Source organism: Tenrec ecaudatus, chromosome 11 (assembly GCF_050624435.1).
Source record: "Tenrec ecaudatus isolate mTenEca1 chromosome 11, mTenEca1.hap1, whole genome shotgun sequence".
Lineage (NCBI taxonomy): Eukaryota > Metazoa > Chordata > Mammalia > Afrosoricida > Tenrecidae > Tenrec > Tenrec ecaudatus.
Window position 1 is genome coordinate 92,868,396 of NC_134540.1, and position 15,533 is coordinate 92,883,928.

General features: G+C 39.1%; 1 protein-coding gene across 1 annotated transcript in view; it reads right to left on the reverse strand.

The window, feature by feature from the left end:
* Positions 1-15,533, reverse strand: part of MYO16 (myosin XVI) — a 599,120-nt gene that overhangs the window by 258,841 nt on the left and 324,746 nt on the right. The window lies entirely within an intron of this gene.

Genomic DNA, 15,533 nt, shown 5'->3' on the forward strand with positions numbered 1-15,533 from the left:
CCAGAAGTCACAGCCCAGTAGAACCTAGGAGGCAGTTGTCCTCTGTGTGCATGGAGGTTCCGGGGACACTCAATGCTAACTGTTGGCTTGCTTGTTTGCTGCCAAGGCAAACTGGACATTGCGTAGGGAATGAGGTATAAAAGCCAGAGAGAGATATCTGATAAGAGTTCACAGAAAATACATTCCTTCAGAAAAGAAACATCTGCTTTTTCTTGACTGCTAGTATCCCCACTGTATGGCCAGTTCTGGGCAAATATCAGACGCCTGTCTCACACCTCTCAGGCCTGGTGCTTAATGAGTCTTCCTCTAAACTTGATGCTCAGGTCCATGTCAGTCAGTGAAGCTTCTCCAATCATTTTTTAAGTAGCTAGATTGTATAAACAAACAAACAAACACACAAAATTATTTCCCTCAACTGAATTCTGACTCCTTAGGATAGAGTAGAACGGCCCCATAGCTTTTGAAAGGCTGCGGTTTTTATAAAACCAGACCATGACTTCTTTCCCTCAGAGAGTAGCTGGTCCACTTCAATGGCCGATGTTTTGGGAAGAGCAAAGCGATTCAGCATTCTGCTTTCACGGCGACTTGCCAATTGAGGAAGTACAATGAAAAGATGAAATCAAGATGCACACTCTTTCCAGTTTGAATTCAAGAAGCAGTCATTTTTTGTGTTCTCATGCCTGTCTCCACGTCTGTGTTTAGGTTCCACATGGACCCCATAGAATGTTCTGGAATTCCCATTCTTCACGATTGTTCCATTTTGTTGTCAACCAAATGGTCAAATACCTTTGCAAAATGGGTACAACACTGGTAACACCTTTCTGACATGCTGCCATCTGTCATCAGCACAGACACTCCTCATCCTATGCCCTTTCTGAATCCTCTTGAACACCAGCATGTTCTGTGGATGGGTGCCTGGTCATTCTTCGTAATCTTCAGCAAAATATGGCTTACATGTGATAGTAATGGTACTAGTTAATGATGCCCATCTTGCTTTGGATCACTTCCCTTCAGAAGGTGCCCGGATATGGATCTCTTACATTCATTTAGACAGGTCGCTATCTTTCCAGTATCTCAGCATAGGTAAGGGAGCATGTCAAATGTTACATCTTTTATTGGAGAATTTCAATTGTTGCGACTCCATACATTTCTGGAGGCTTTGTTTTTTTCCCAGTTCGGTGCAATTTGGCCTCATCCTTCAGTATTATCTGTTCTTGATCATATGCTACCTCTTCAAGTTATGGTGTTAGCAAAAAACATTAAATACACTCTGAACTGCCAAAAGAACAAACAAATCTGTCTTGGCATATGTACAGCCAGAATGTTCTTTAGAAACGAGGATGGTGAGGCTTTGTCTCATAGACTGTGGGCGTGCTAACAGGGGGCGGGGTAGCGATTCTTGGAGAGCACATCAGGACGGCAAACAAAGACGACGATCATGGGGGAGATGGATTGACACAGTGGCTGCAGCGTCGCATGAACTCAAGCACAGCAACGATTGTGAGGCTGGAATAGAGCTGGGGAGTTTAATTCTGTTATTGGTGAGGTCACAATGGGCCAACACGACTCAGCTGCAACGAAGAACTACAAGAGAAACATGGTTGTGAGGAAGTTTAAAAAAGATCTAATCTTTTAAAGATTCACTTTCAAATTCATGTGTTCACTGTGGCACTACCAGTTCTACTGTGACTCACGGATGCATTGAAGCACAAGAGAGGGACTATTCAGAGTTAAACCAGAAAACCATTTAGTAGGGAAGCTGCATATTCAGAGCCAGAGAATTATCCCAAGGCATTGTACTGCTGTTAGCGGAGCTTTATGGTAGACTCTTCCATTTAGAGACGATTGAGAATTCCTGGAACAGCCTCCCCTGTCCATTCATGGAAACTTGCCTGGACTGATAAGTTCTCTTATGAGCTTTCCTAGCATTAGATCAACCTGGCAATATTACAATATAATAGTTGTTCCAATTTTTGGTAATAAGAGATAACCAAGATATCGTCATAACCGTTCTGAAACGATGAGAAATCCATAGCCCTGGGACATTGCTATCCCTTCACTAGTTAAGTCCATCCATAAGAGTATAGTAAACCTACTATAGCCTTGTGTCTGTTAACAATTAGATGCATAGGCTTTTCAGTCTACTGGGACTCAATGAAATGAGAGCACTAATTCTTGAATTTAGTTTGGGTGAAGTACTTGATCCTTACCTCATTAAGGCGTGCAGTTCTTTTAGATCTAGTAATAAGTCAATTTTAAAATTGCTTGTTGACGAGTTTTTCAAGTGTGTTTTAGTACTGTGACCAACTCAATCAACTACCTCTGAATATTCAGGATAAAGTTTCCAGGATGGTGTGCCTTAAACCTCAACAACAAAAAAAAAGGAGCACATTTTTCTTGGCCATAATTCTTTTTTACATTTTAATGTGTTTTTGGTACAGATTGAAGGACTGACATGTGGGACCCTGGTAGAGCAGTGGGTAAAGTTCTCTGCTGCTAACCACGAAGTCGGCGGTCTGAACCCACTTGCCAATTCCGGGGAAAATGCGGTGGCCATCTGCTTCTGTAAAGATTGACAGTCACAGAGACCTTCGGAGGGTAGTTCCACCCTGTCCTACTGCGTCCTCTGAAACCAGAATTGACTTCCAGGTTTCGCATTCGAAGGATTGACATTCCGTGGAACTGCTTCTGACAGGTGCCACCAGTTCAGTTGCCATCCAGAGCTCCCGCACGCGCAACAGAACAAACCGCTGCGTGGGCGTGTGCCATCCTTACGGTGACTGGTGGGCCTGGACGTACTACTGCACAGTGTCCCTCCATTTCGTCCGGGGTCTTCCTCTTTTTTGTTGCCCCTCTGACATTACCCAACAGGATGTTCTTCTCCAAGGACGACGGGCCTCTCCCACAATATGTACAAAGCATGGCAGACAAAGGCTTGTCCGCCTTCCCTCTGGCCTTACTTCCTTCGAGACAGATCAGTTTGTCCTTGTAGCAGTTTGTCCATGCTGCTTGCAACGTTCTTCCCCAGCCCCACCATTCAGATGCATGGATTCGCCTTAGGTCTCTTATACTGAAGGTCGAACTTCCACATGCACAGGAGACGACGGAGAATATCAGGGCTGGGATCAGGCACACTGTCATCAGCCAAGTATTAGCTTTTCTTTACTAGTCTACAGTGGTCTTTTGCATTACTGCTAGAATAAATTTCCCGATCTTTTATGCCTTGAAAAGAGAATCAGGAGACAATTTGGGGTCATAAATATAAAAGAGGGAGCATAAGAAGCAAGGACAGCCGCAGGGAGATCAAGTCAGCGGTCTGTTTCCCTTTCCTGTAGTGACATCCATCCCAGTCTGCTCGGCATATGCACTTTGCGCACTTGGTACCAGTGAGATCCTTGCAATTTGTCTTTATTATGTTGATTTAATCTTTGGACTGGAATGATAAGTTACTTTGTTCAATATCTTTTCAATTAAGAAATCTATGGATTACCCTCAATCTAGAGGAAAATATGTCTGGGAAATGGTTTATAAGCGTATTTTTAAATGAAAACCAAAATGAAGCTTGACATTAAATCATTGACATTAAATCAAATCATGACAAAAAACCCAAGTCATAAAAGTGACTTCTGTCTTGGGTGTTAAAAAGCGTCAGTTAGCCTGGTCTAACAGGTTAAGTGGAGTTAGTTCAAGAGATTCAGATACTGGGTTTGATGGACATTTTTTCCACCTCACGCTGATGTGGAATCATAGACACCTATCTTGAAACTCCACACAAGACCAGAGAGATATGTGTCGCCTAGACTACCATGTTCAGGCACAGATGACTGAGTGCTTAGCAAATATCCAGGGACTGGAGGTCTTATGATTCTCAGGGCATCCACGCTTACTAAAAACTTCCTTCAGGCAGCCATGGGAAGCCTATGTCATACCAAGGGTCAGGTGGACATTTACAGCATCACTCCAACATCGTACTTGTCAGACACTTATTTAACTTGTCCCTCGAAGGAAGCTGGAAGCTGGGCACTCCTTCTCCCGGGGGAGGCATGTGGTGCTATCTGGTCTGGATGACTCCATGGGCCTTAGATACCCCGCAGGCTGGACATCCCACATCCCCGAATCCATGTTACATGGCACGCTGGGATAGATATCAAACCTCTCATTTCCCATTGTCCTTTTGGCAAAAATGTAGAACTCAGTTAAAAGATAAAATTGCTGTGCTCATTATTTAGCTTCCAGCCTGGGCTCTTTTTCTTTATCGTGTTTCTGACAGCATTCAAGGTGGGAAGTATTTTTGGAAAAGCTCCGGCTTTTATGGCAGGCACGTTAAGATTAGTAGCCCGATGTCCTCCATCCTGGCTGTGTGACGTTGAACCATACACTCAACCTCTCTGGAGTTCAGTTTCCTTATGTACACGGAGAGAGAGAATTGTACCCACCACAGCTAATGCCAGTATTAACGGAGAGTATTCCCTCTCAAAGGCGGACCCATTGACAGCAAGGGGGCAAAACTGTACCTTCTCTCATTTCTAAACCTGCCCATATAAGGAAATAAGAGTTGGGAGGAAAATACAATTGAGAAAAGAAAAGTTGAAAGTATGGAGTTGATAAAGAGAAAATAAAAGGTAAAGAGAGAATAAAACAATTTTCTCTTACTTCAAAAGCATATACTCTTCATTTTGAAAATTATATATTTTTTAAAAGGCTACCTTAATATTTAAACAGTGGTACTGACATTTCCTTCCTGGTATTTTTTTCAGGGAGAGACAGGGTCACCAAGAACAGAATGGGACATTCTGCCCTCGTTTCTCAATGGCTCTGCAGCACTATTTATTTTGGCAGTGCGGCCACTATGCTCCAGTGACAGGCACAGAGGAGCATATCAATATAGATTTGCTTAACTCTATTGGGCAGGACAGGTTATCATGAGGCTTAAAAGAGGCCAAATGCATTTCCCTGGTTAGAAATGAAACCAGAGTGCAGGCATGGCTAGTAATGCAGTGACTTTTGTCCTTTGTATGAAATATACCATTTTCAGCTTGGGTACTTTGGGCTCCGGAAAAAAAAAAAAACCTAAAAAAGAGAATGCTATGAGTTTTATTAGCCTTATCAATCACTGAATATTTTATATATATCACTGAACCTATTTGATTCTCAAATAACATTTTCAAACACCATATAAGTTCTTACCAAAAAGGAAACACCCGTAGTGTTGGATCCTAAAAATGTCATGGTCTTACAGATCTTACAAACACATTTGTCTCCTCATCTCCTGGAAACATGTACTTATGACTTCTTACTGGCACAGTAATCGGCACTGGGTTTGAAATAATTTATCAAAAATGTATTGGTCAATATACAAGGCCTTATTAATTTAACCATTACTTTTGTCCAAGTCAATGGTAATTTTGGTATTTAGTGGAGAAAATGAGAATCATAATTTATGTATTTGTCATGTGGCAATTTAAAATTATTTTTGAGAATTATAATTTTGACATTGTTTTGGTAAAAGCCTAATGCCTTTTTATTCTGTTTGATACTGTGATTGCAGAGCAAAAATAAAATAATCTCCTGAAATGATGAAGAAACAAACGCACAATTACAGAGAAAAGGTTTTTAGCTCTTTAGGAAATCATTATACAAATGGGTGTTTTGGTAAAGAAATGGAGCAGAAGGAGAATTATTTAGAAAGCAGGTTCCATCTCAGATATTTTGCTAAATGGTGTAGCTCTGGTTGTCATGGTAATAAGCACCATGATTTAAATAAGTCTAGCAGAAATAGAAATCTCTTACACTATATTCATAAGAATCAAAAAGATCTCATTATTTAATGAAAGAGAGAATTTTTTTTCCACTTTGGACAAAGGAGAGAAAAGCCTGTTGTGCTAAATTTATTTTCCTGACAAACAGCTCGGTGTTTTATCTATGAAACAACTTAACGACAAAATATTTAGAGGGACACAACAAAGGGAGCGCAAACTGCATTCAAGCAGCAGCATCTGGGTGCAGGGTGGACGGATGTCCGAAACATTCCTGGAAAATATAAAAGGAACCTCTAGCTCAAACACCAAAATATTTCATTGCAAGGAGATAATGAAATGACAAAATTTAGCAAAATAAAATATCAAAAATATTGTAAATAACAACATAATAAATTTACTTTTGAAAATGAGTACTCATGGGTAGTTTCTAACAAGACTGAAAAATGAATATCTATGTCTGCATACAGACACAAATAATAGGGAGAGAGAAGAGGAAATAAAATAATCAGATTAGATTGGATAAACTTTAATGTTCAATAGGCACGCCTCCCTACACCACCTATGAATTTGAAGGGCAGTGTCATTAGAAAGTCTAATAAGTTCTTGGTCACCTTTAATACAAACTGCTTTAGAGAAGAGTAAAACAGAAAACAGTTCACTTTATTCTGTGATAGCAAAGGACATACAAAAAGAAAAAAAAAACATGCCATCTCATTAATAAAACCTTGCAAACTTCCAAATAAAGACTAGGAAACTCAATCTAAATACTACGTGACCAAAGAGAGGATACACTATAGAATTACTCAACATTAAAAAAAATTACACCAATGATGTGAGCAAAATAAGGGAAATGATTTCTGTAATAATCTCAATATAGAAAATACTGATACAATTTTGTATCCTCCATCCATCTATCCAGGCTTAGTTAGCATATAAAACAATGATCAAATATTACCTTCTAGGGCCCTATGGAAATACAATGCTTAATAACGAATATTTAGAAATATCCCCATTCATTTGTAAACGCGACAAAAATATTCACAAGTGCCACCATTTTTCAACATTTTACTGGCAGCACTAGCCAGTGCAATAAAATAAGAAATGGAAATAAACAGAGAGAGAAAGAGAGAGATGATAAACAAAACAGAAACATTTAGGATAATATACACTAAAAATATAGGTTATAGAGAAAAATTTTTAGAACCTATAAGAAAGCTCAGTGAGGATCCGAAATATAAAATTGACATATTCAAAATATTCCATTAAACAGCATGTAATTAGAAAAATAACTCTTGTAATAGCAACCAAATTACAAAGTGTCTGGGGAAAAAGTCAAATAAAATGTGCAAAATTTTGGTGAAAAAATACAAATATCAATATGAAATGAAGTGATACAGAAGTAAACCAAACTACAGGTCATTTTTGTAGGAGTAAAGACTAATGACCCTAACAAGATTAATTTCCCTCCCATTTAATAAATAATGCCATCCTGGTTGAGTGATATTTTGAATAAACTAATTCAAATTGTTTATAATCTATATAGATAAAGAAAGGTACAGGGATAATAAAATACCAAGAAATAAAAATATTACTGTACTTATATTGTTGAAATGGCTTTAGTCAAGTCTGTGAAAAAAAATCAAGAAAGGGATGTAGGCATGTTGCCAACAATAACTGTAAGTGAGTAAGCTACTGAAACAAATAAAATTATATCTATCCCTTGCATATATTCCTGATGCACTTAAAATCCAAAGCTTTTAGGAAAAAATTTAAAGTGAGCTCAGAGTAGGAAAGACTGTGTCGGAGAGGCTAAAATCAGAGTGCTGTGAGCGATTATATAAATGGGGACAGGCCAAGTTGAGGAGGTGTTATTTTTCTAATCTCCCTATGGGCAGGTCACCCTGTCCAGTGCAAAACCCACACTGCCAAAAGCTGTTCAGCTTCGCTGCAAATCCCCCAAATGCAAATGAATGCCCTCTTCTTGGTTCTTCCAGCAAATTGTGAGAAATTTAAACATATACCCAGGATATGAGCTGCAACACTATTTGCAATTAACAACAAATCGAAAGAGACCTAAGTGCCCATTAATAGGGAAATAGAGAGAGATATTGTGTATTCTTCGTCTCTGGGAACTAACGCAGCAGTTTAAAAGAGTGGGTTATCTTGTTATCTATCAATATAGCCAAATCTCAAAATCTCTAGAGTTAAAAGGGAAGTGCTGGATACAATATACCCTGTGGCAGTGCTTCTGTAATTTGTTTAATGAGTCACAAAAATATCATATATTTGCTATGAAATCCAACATCAAGAGAGACAGAGAAAAAACAAATAGTGCAACACTGCGTGTCTCTGGGGAGCTACGGAGATGAACAGAGCTGGATAGGAGAATAAAGGAAACGGAAACCAGTAGCTGTAAGGATCTATTTCTTCACATTGCTAAGACTCTGAAGCAAAAGTTTCAGGATGCTAATAGTTGTTTATTCTAGATGCTGGTTAAAGGAGTGGTTTGTCTATAGTTCCTGTGCTTTTTTTGATTGCTTTTTCCCAAAAAGAAAACACATAATTAAGAAAGAGATTATATGGGGAAAAGTTCCATTGCTTAAATCAATTTTCATCTAAGTGATCCACAGCAGGTATTTTAGTAATTTTAGGATGAATGTGAACATTAATCATGCAACTATTAGCTCTCGATCTGACCCAGGAGAAGGGACACGCTCCTCTTGCTCAGCATCCATGTCGTGGGCTCTGGTGACAGACCCTGAAGAACCCATGTGTACAAAGTAGGAGAAAACAAACACAACAAATACAACCCACAGCCATTGATTTCATTGTGACCCTGAAGGACTGCGTAAAACCGAGCCCAGGATTTCCAGGACTGTAAATCTATAGAACGGACAACCTCACTCTTCTCCCAAGGAGTAACTTAAGGGGTTTGAACTGCCAATCTTGAAGTTATCAGGCCCACACTTAACCCAATGCACCACCAGGTGTCCTTCAGGAGGCATGGCTAGTTCATCATTTCCTGATGGAATATGTTGTTTGATTTCTTCACAGCTTCTTTCATGAACATTCTTGCGGATACAAGTAAACTGAAAACACTTGACAGTCTCAATCATCATGTTTCATGATATGGCTTATTGGTCCAGTTGTGTGAATTTTTTTTTCTTCCTATTGAAGTGCAGATGTCATCCATATATGCAATACATTCTTGAATACTGATTACACTTTTATTTTAAAAACCCAAATCTTGTAGCATATGGGAATATCTCCCAATTGCCTTTACACTTAGGAAGCACACCAAGGGCTTCATAATAATATGGGGTAGTCTTTCCTGCAGATGTATTAGCAAATTGCCTCTGCGTATAAATGAGAAGCAGAAAATCCATTAGATGAAAGTTGAAAACTGTCAAGTCATGTAAAGTGCATAGAGGTGATCTATCCTAATGGCATCCGCACAGTCATCCACGTGACGTTTTCAATGGCTTGTCTCTAGCAAAGCAATTAGATGTTATGTCCTTAGCTCCATCTTCATATGTCCTGCAGCATTTCATGAATGAAGTTGTAAACTGTTGCTAATGTGAGAGATCTTTGACAAATAACTGGGCAGCCAAAAATCTAATCACAACTAAACACAATCTTATAAATTAGATAAGCGTATTTACTGTCAGCTTAGTGGTTTTCAAAATAAAGTTACCCATTGATCAGGAGGTATCGCAGTGTATTTTCTAAAAGCTTTTATCTAAAATGTGAAGGAGAATTCTTTTCTTTTTATTTATTTTATTTTTTAAACCATTTTAAAAAACATTTTATTAGGGACTCATACAACTCTGATCACAATCCATACATACATCAATTGTGTAAAACACATCTGAACATTCTTTGCCCTCATCATTTTCAAAGCATTGCTCTCCACGTAAGCCCTTTGCATCAGGTCCTCTTTTTTTTCCCCCTCTCTCCCCACTCCCCCCTCCCTCATGAGCTCTTGATAATTTATAAATTATTATTTTGTCATATCTTGCCCTGTCCCATGTCTGCTTTCACCCCCTTTTCTGTTGTCCTTCCCCCAGGGAGGAGGTCACATGTAGATCCTTGTAATTGGTTCCCTCTTTCCAACCCACTCACCCTCTACCCTCCCAGTATTGCCCCTCACACCCCTGGTCCTGAAGGCATCATCCACCCTGGATTCCCTGTGCCTCCAGCTCCTATCTGCACCAGTGTACAACCTCTGCTCTATCCAGACTTGCGAGGTAGAATTCAGATCATGGTAGTTGGGGGGCAGGAAGCATTTAGGAATTGGTGGAAAGCTGTATTCTTCATCGGTGCTACATCGCACCCTGACGGACTCATCTCCTTCCCTAGCCCCCTCTGCAAGGGGATCTCCAGTGGCCGACAATTGGACTTTGGGGCTCCACTTTGCACTTCCCCCTTCATTCACTATGATAAGATTTTTTTTGTTCTGATGATGCCTGATACCTGATCCCTTCGACACCCTGTGATCGCACAGGCTGGTGTGCTTCTTCCATGTGGGCTTTGTTGCTTCTGAGCTAGATGGCCACTTGTTTACATGAGGGATAATTCTTAATTTAAAAATAATTCAACAACAAAATCATCACAAAATATTTTTCATGTAAAAACTCTCACGGACCTTCAGTAGACTATGCACTTAACAACAACAACAACATCATGTACACCTTGGGAATACTCATTTGAAATTAATTAATTTTATCATCAATAAACTCAGAAATTAATAGCATGCATGGATATTCGGGTGAGGCTATCTACTTATCCCACAAATTATAAACTCAGAATCCCACAATTTATAAACTCAGTTTATCATCAATAAACTCAGAAATTAATTGCATGCATGGTGAGGCTACCTACTTATCCCACAATTTATATGCAAAACCTTATGCATCTGTGTCTGTGCATGCCACCCTTTCGATTCTCAAAGTGTATTTTAACCTAAAATTTTAAAAAGAGTGAGACACAACCCTGTGCAAGTGAAGAAAATCCTGCACGATGGAATACAATTGGGCAAAGAAGAAGTGAAATTTTCACAATATATATCTGATTTTATATATTGAGATTCCTAGAGTGTCCACAATAGGGTTGGTGGACACAATAGAAGAGTTTTGTAGAATTTGCAGGATATAGATTAACAGCAGAAATTTATTGGGTTCCTGTATAGCAGTCATCAGAATTCCAAAACATATCAAGGAAACAATGCCATTCACAGCAGCCTCATAAAACCTGAAATACCTAGGAATAAATAAACCTAACCATAAAACAAAAGGACTACAGACATGATTATAGGAAATCAAAGGGACCTACACAAATGAAGAATATCCCATATTCATGCATCAGAAGGCACAATATTGTGAAAATGTCAAAATGTTAAAGCAATCTACAAATTCAGTACAATCCCGTTACAAATTCCAGCATCATTCTTTTTTTAAAAAAAGAAAGAAAAACAAATCACCAGCTTCATATGGAACGGGAAGAATCCCAGGATAGGAAAGAACTCCTCCAGAAGAAGAACAAAGTAGTTGGTCATGCTCTCCCTGATCGCAAACGCTACCATCCAGCCACTGTTTCTCAAAACAGCCTGGCACCGACATGATAGATACATGGACCAAAGGATGCGGACAGAGAACCCAGAACTAAAGACATCCTCACAGAAACAACTGATTTTTGAAAAGGCCCAATAAGCATTCAATGGAAAACAGATGCCCTCTTCAATAAATAGTGCTGGAAACACTGGAGCCCACCTGCAGAATGAAACAAAACCCATATTACACTCACAAAAACATAGTCAAGGTGGGTCCAAGACCAAAGTGTAAAATACAAAGCCATGGGGGTCCTCAATGTGAAATCTAGGTCCCTAGTGTGTGGAATGCAGGGGATATCAGCAATAACAAAGGAAGCACCCTCCACAGAAGACAAAACAGAAGTTACACATAAAGCACCTGTGTACTTGGAAAGACTTCATACAGAGGAAACAGAGAGCCCACAGGTTGGGGAAAAACATTTAGTAACAACAGGATGGACAAAGGACTAAGTACTAAAATCTACAGTGTACTACAAACTTACAACAAGAAACAAACTAACAGCCCTCAGACGATTCACAAAGATGACACTCAGATGGCTAATAAACACGCTCCTGTTCACTAGCCATCCTAGCAATGCAAGTGAAACAATCATGAGCTACCATCACCATAACTGTAGCCCAACTCAAAAAGCAAACAAGCAGAACAACAAATGCTGGAGAGGATGTGGTGAGAGCGGAACTCTCACCCATCTAACGCTCATCACTGCTGGCGGGCTTGTAAATACTTATAGCCAATGTGGAAGGCAATGTGGCAATTCATAAAGACAGATGGCAATTGAAATGCCTGATAACCCAGCGATATCGTTACTAGGCATATACTCAAAAGAAATAAGACACACATCACGAGCAGATGCATGCTCCCCATGTTAATGGTAGCACACTTCACAAGAGTGCTAGCAAGGAGATGGAAACAGCCTAAATTCCCATCAGTAGAATATTGTCTTTTTCCAAATCTCTCATTTATACACACCATGGAATAATACACATGCCCCACAAACCATCCAGCTACAAAAGGATTGATTCTGTACAAGTGAATAATTCAAGTACTGTGATATGGAGTTTGCTTACATTGGCCCAATATCCCTCTCTTAACAGGGCTTTTAAAAATTAGTACTGGGCCCTAATCACAGACAATATTAACTGAAAATCCTTATGCCCGGGGGGATAATCAATCAGACTTGACCACAAATTAACAAGGAGGTTCTGAAAAGTAGCCGCGGGCAGATTAACCACAAGCATGCAATTATAGAACCAGGTATGATATGGGGATTGCACTAAATCCTAGCTCCAATTTAAGAGAAATTAGTTCTTACATCATGGCCCTGCTAGATTCTTGTCCTCAAAGAGAGAACCCAGAAGACAAGGATGCACTAGCAAAATGTGGAGAAGAAATTAGATGGAGCCCGGCTATCAGATAAAATAGCATCTGGGGTCTTCAAGGCTTATCTCCAAACAATCAGCCATTTGAGTCAGATGTCAACTAAGTCCACATGAAGGAAGGGCACCATCAGCAGTCACAGAAGATTGTAAATAATGCAATTTGAAGTCAAAGGAGGGGTCAGAATCAGATCCTAGTTGTGAGAATTCTATTTGAAGAAGGCTATGGATGACAGTGGGAGCCCGAGATCCATTTGTGGGATCTATGTAGGAAACAAGCCTTCAGTGATTTCCCTCTATTCATAATTGCGGGCTGGGCGGAGAGGGGTTACTAAACAGAGAGCATGGGAGAGATGGGTACAGACGATCGAAGGCATAAACCTGACTTGAAAGGCTAAAACCTTTCTGTTGACCCCACTCTGACGTACGCTAGACCTCATCTGATTTTCAACATTTTCTGTATTTTTTGTTTGTCCATGTTAGGGTTTATTTCAGATGTGTTATGTCATTGGGGGTCACCCTCTTAATGTGTTGTTATATGTTTTTTTCTGTTTTGGGGTATATGAAATACAGGATGGATGAGCCTATAGAGTTTTTTGGGGGGCGGGGGTAGTAGCTGGGGTTTAAAAGAGACAGTATCAACGAGTCCAGGAAGGGAAAGTATGTTTGGAAACTGATTGTGGTAGCAATCGTACAATACTGCTTGACATGGTTGACCTATGGACTATGATATATGCATTAACTCCCAATTTAAAAAAAAATAGCATAATATGTAAAATAAAAGGGTTTGAAATATTACTGTCTGTCAGCACTTCAATATAGGTCTTGAAATGCCCTTTTTAAACTTTGAACATGAGGCCATTCTTGAAGGCGTCCTTCCCAGCATTCAAAATGCCAATCCATCTCAGCGCACTAATGCCTAGGATATAAAGATCATTATGAAGTCGATTTCATTTTTTGATGACAGCCAATTTACTTACGTTCACACTTTTCACGTTCCAATTATTTCATAACTACTTTGTTTTCTTGGAGTTTCTTCTCGTTTTGAGTTGTGTCAAACCACTAAATGAAAGTCTTCCAACTTTGGCTCCATTCACATTATGTGAGTCTCCTCTACTTGGAGGAGGCAGTATCGTGAGTATCTTTCAAGCGGTCTCTTGGCATTTATCAGATAATACTCTACTGCTGTTCATAATATTTTCTGTGGCTCATTATTCAGAAACTGGCCACTTCATCCTAGTCAGAATCTTTGCAGAAAGCTGTTCACCATGGGGTGTCCTGCTGGTAGGTGTCCAGTTACAATCCAGGAGATAAAGCATCCAGCATCAAATCAACATGCATGCCACCACAGGATGACTAACTGACAGATGATAGACACAATCGGTCAATGAAAACCCTCTATAGAGTTTCTGAGAAGGTAAATAGTTGCGTGAGTAGATGGGTCATCTTTCTCCTAAGGAGATGCTGGTGGATTTGAACTAGCAAATTCTTGTGGATAGCAATCCATCAACTTTCCCACAAGACCACCAGGCTTTGCCTGTTTACATATGCCTTTGCAATAATCAGTTCTGAGTTAAAACCCCGTTGAAGGTTACTTTCAGAAAAAATATTAAATTCCATTTTAGAACTGATCTTGGAGCTGTATATATTCAATAATATAAAAGAGTTCCAAATTGAGGGGTTTCAAAATATCTTTATAATGTTACAAATAAATTTGATTCATACATAACCATTTAATTCAAATCTCAATGTATTTACCAAATTTTGGGATCTCATGAGTTAAACACAATTTAGGTAATATATTTTGTTTAAGAATTATAAATGGTGAAAATTTTTTCTGAGATTTCCACAAGCCCTCAGTGCACCCTCCCATTGTTAACCCCTCTTTATCCACAAATGAGAAAATTCCAATAGTTGGTTAAGTAGATACTTGAGTATTTAACTTGAATACTAACTACTCAAGTGGGAACCTTTCTCCTTTGAATACTACATTCAATGTTATATGAAACAGAATGATTCAATATAACAATATACGAAGGCAAAATAATGCCATGATAAAGTAGAAATGGAAAATAAAATCTATGCAGAATCTTTTTCATAAGGCTTGCCCCTAAAGTTGATGTTTTCAATGGAAATTTTTAAAATCTGAAAATAATTATATCTCAGAGTAATAACAAGGTTCATTGACACAAATAAAATAATTAAAAATCCAACACTTTTTTACATTATATCTCACATGTAAACTTTTTACATGATACCTAAGAGGTCAATTACCTATATTGTTATATATAGTTACTTGAGCTTATTAAGGAAGCAAGAAAACATTCATAGAATACATTCTGCCAAATATGGCAAAAGAGTGCAGGATTGACCCAAAGCCCACCTGTAGGCAACTGGACATCCCTTTATAGAAAGGTTGCGAGGAGGAGACAAGCCAGTCAGGGTGCAGCAGAGCATCGATGAAGTGTACAACTTTCCTCTAGTTTTTTAATGCTTCCTCCCTGCCACTATCATGATCCAAATTCTACTTTACAAATCTGGCTAGACCAGAGCATGTCCACTGGTAAAGATAAGAGCTGGAAACACATGGAATCCAGGACAGATAAAACCCTCAGGACCAATAATGAGAGTAGCGATATCAGGAAGGTAAGGAAAGGTTGGGGGACAGAGAGGGAACTGATCACAGTGATCTACATATAACCTTCCCTGGGTGACAAACCACAGAAAACTGGGTGAAGGGGGAAATCGGTTAGTGTAAGACATGAAAAAAATAATAATAACTTATAGAT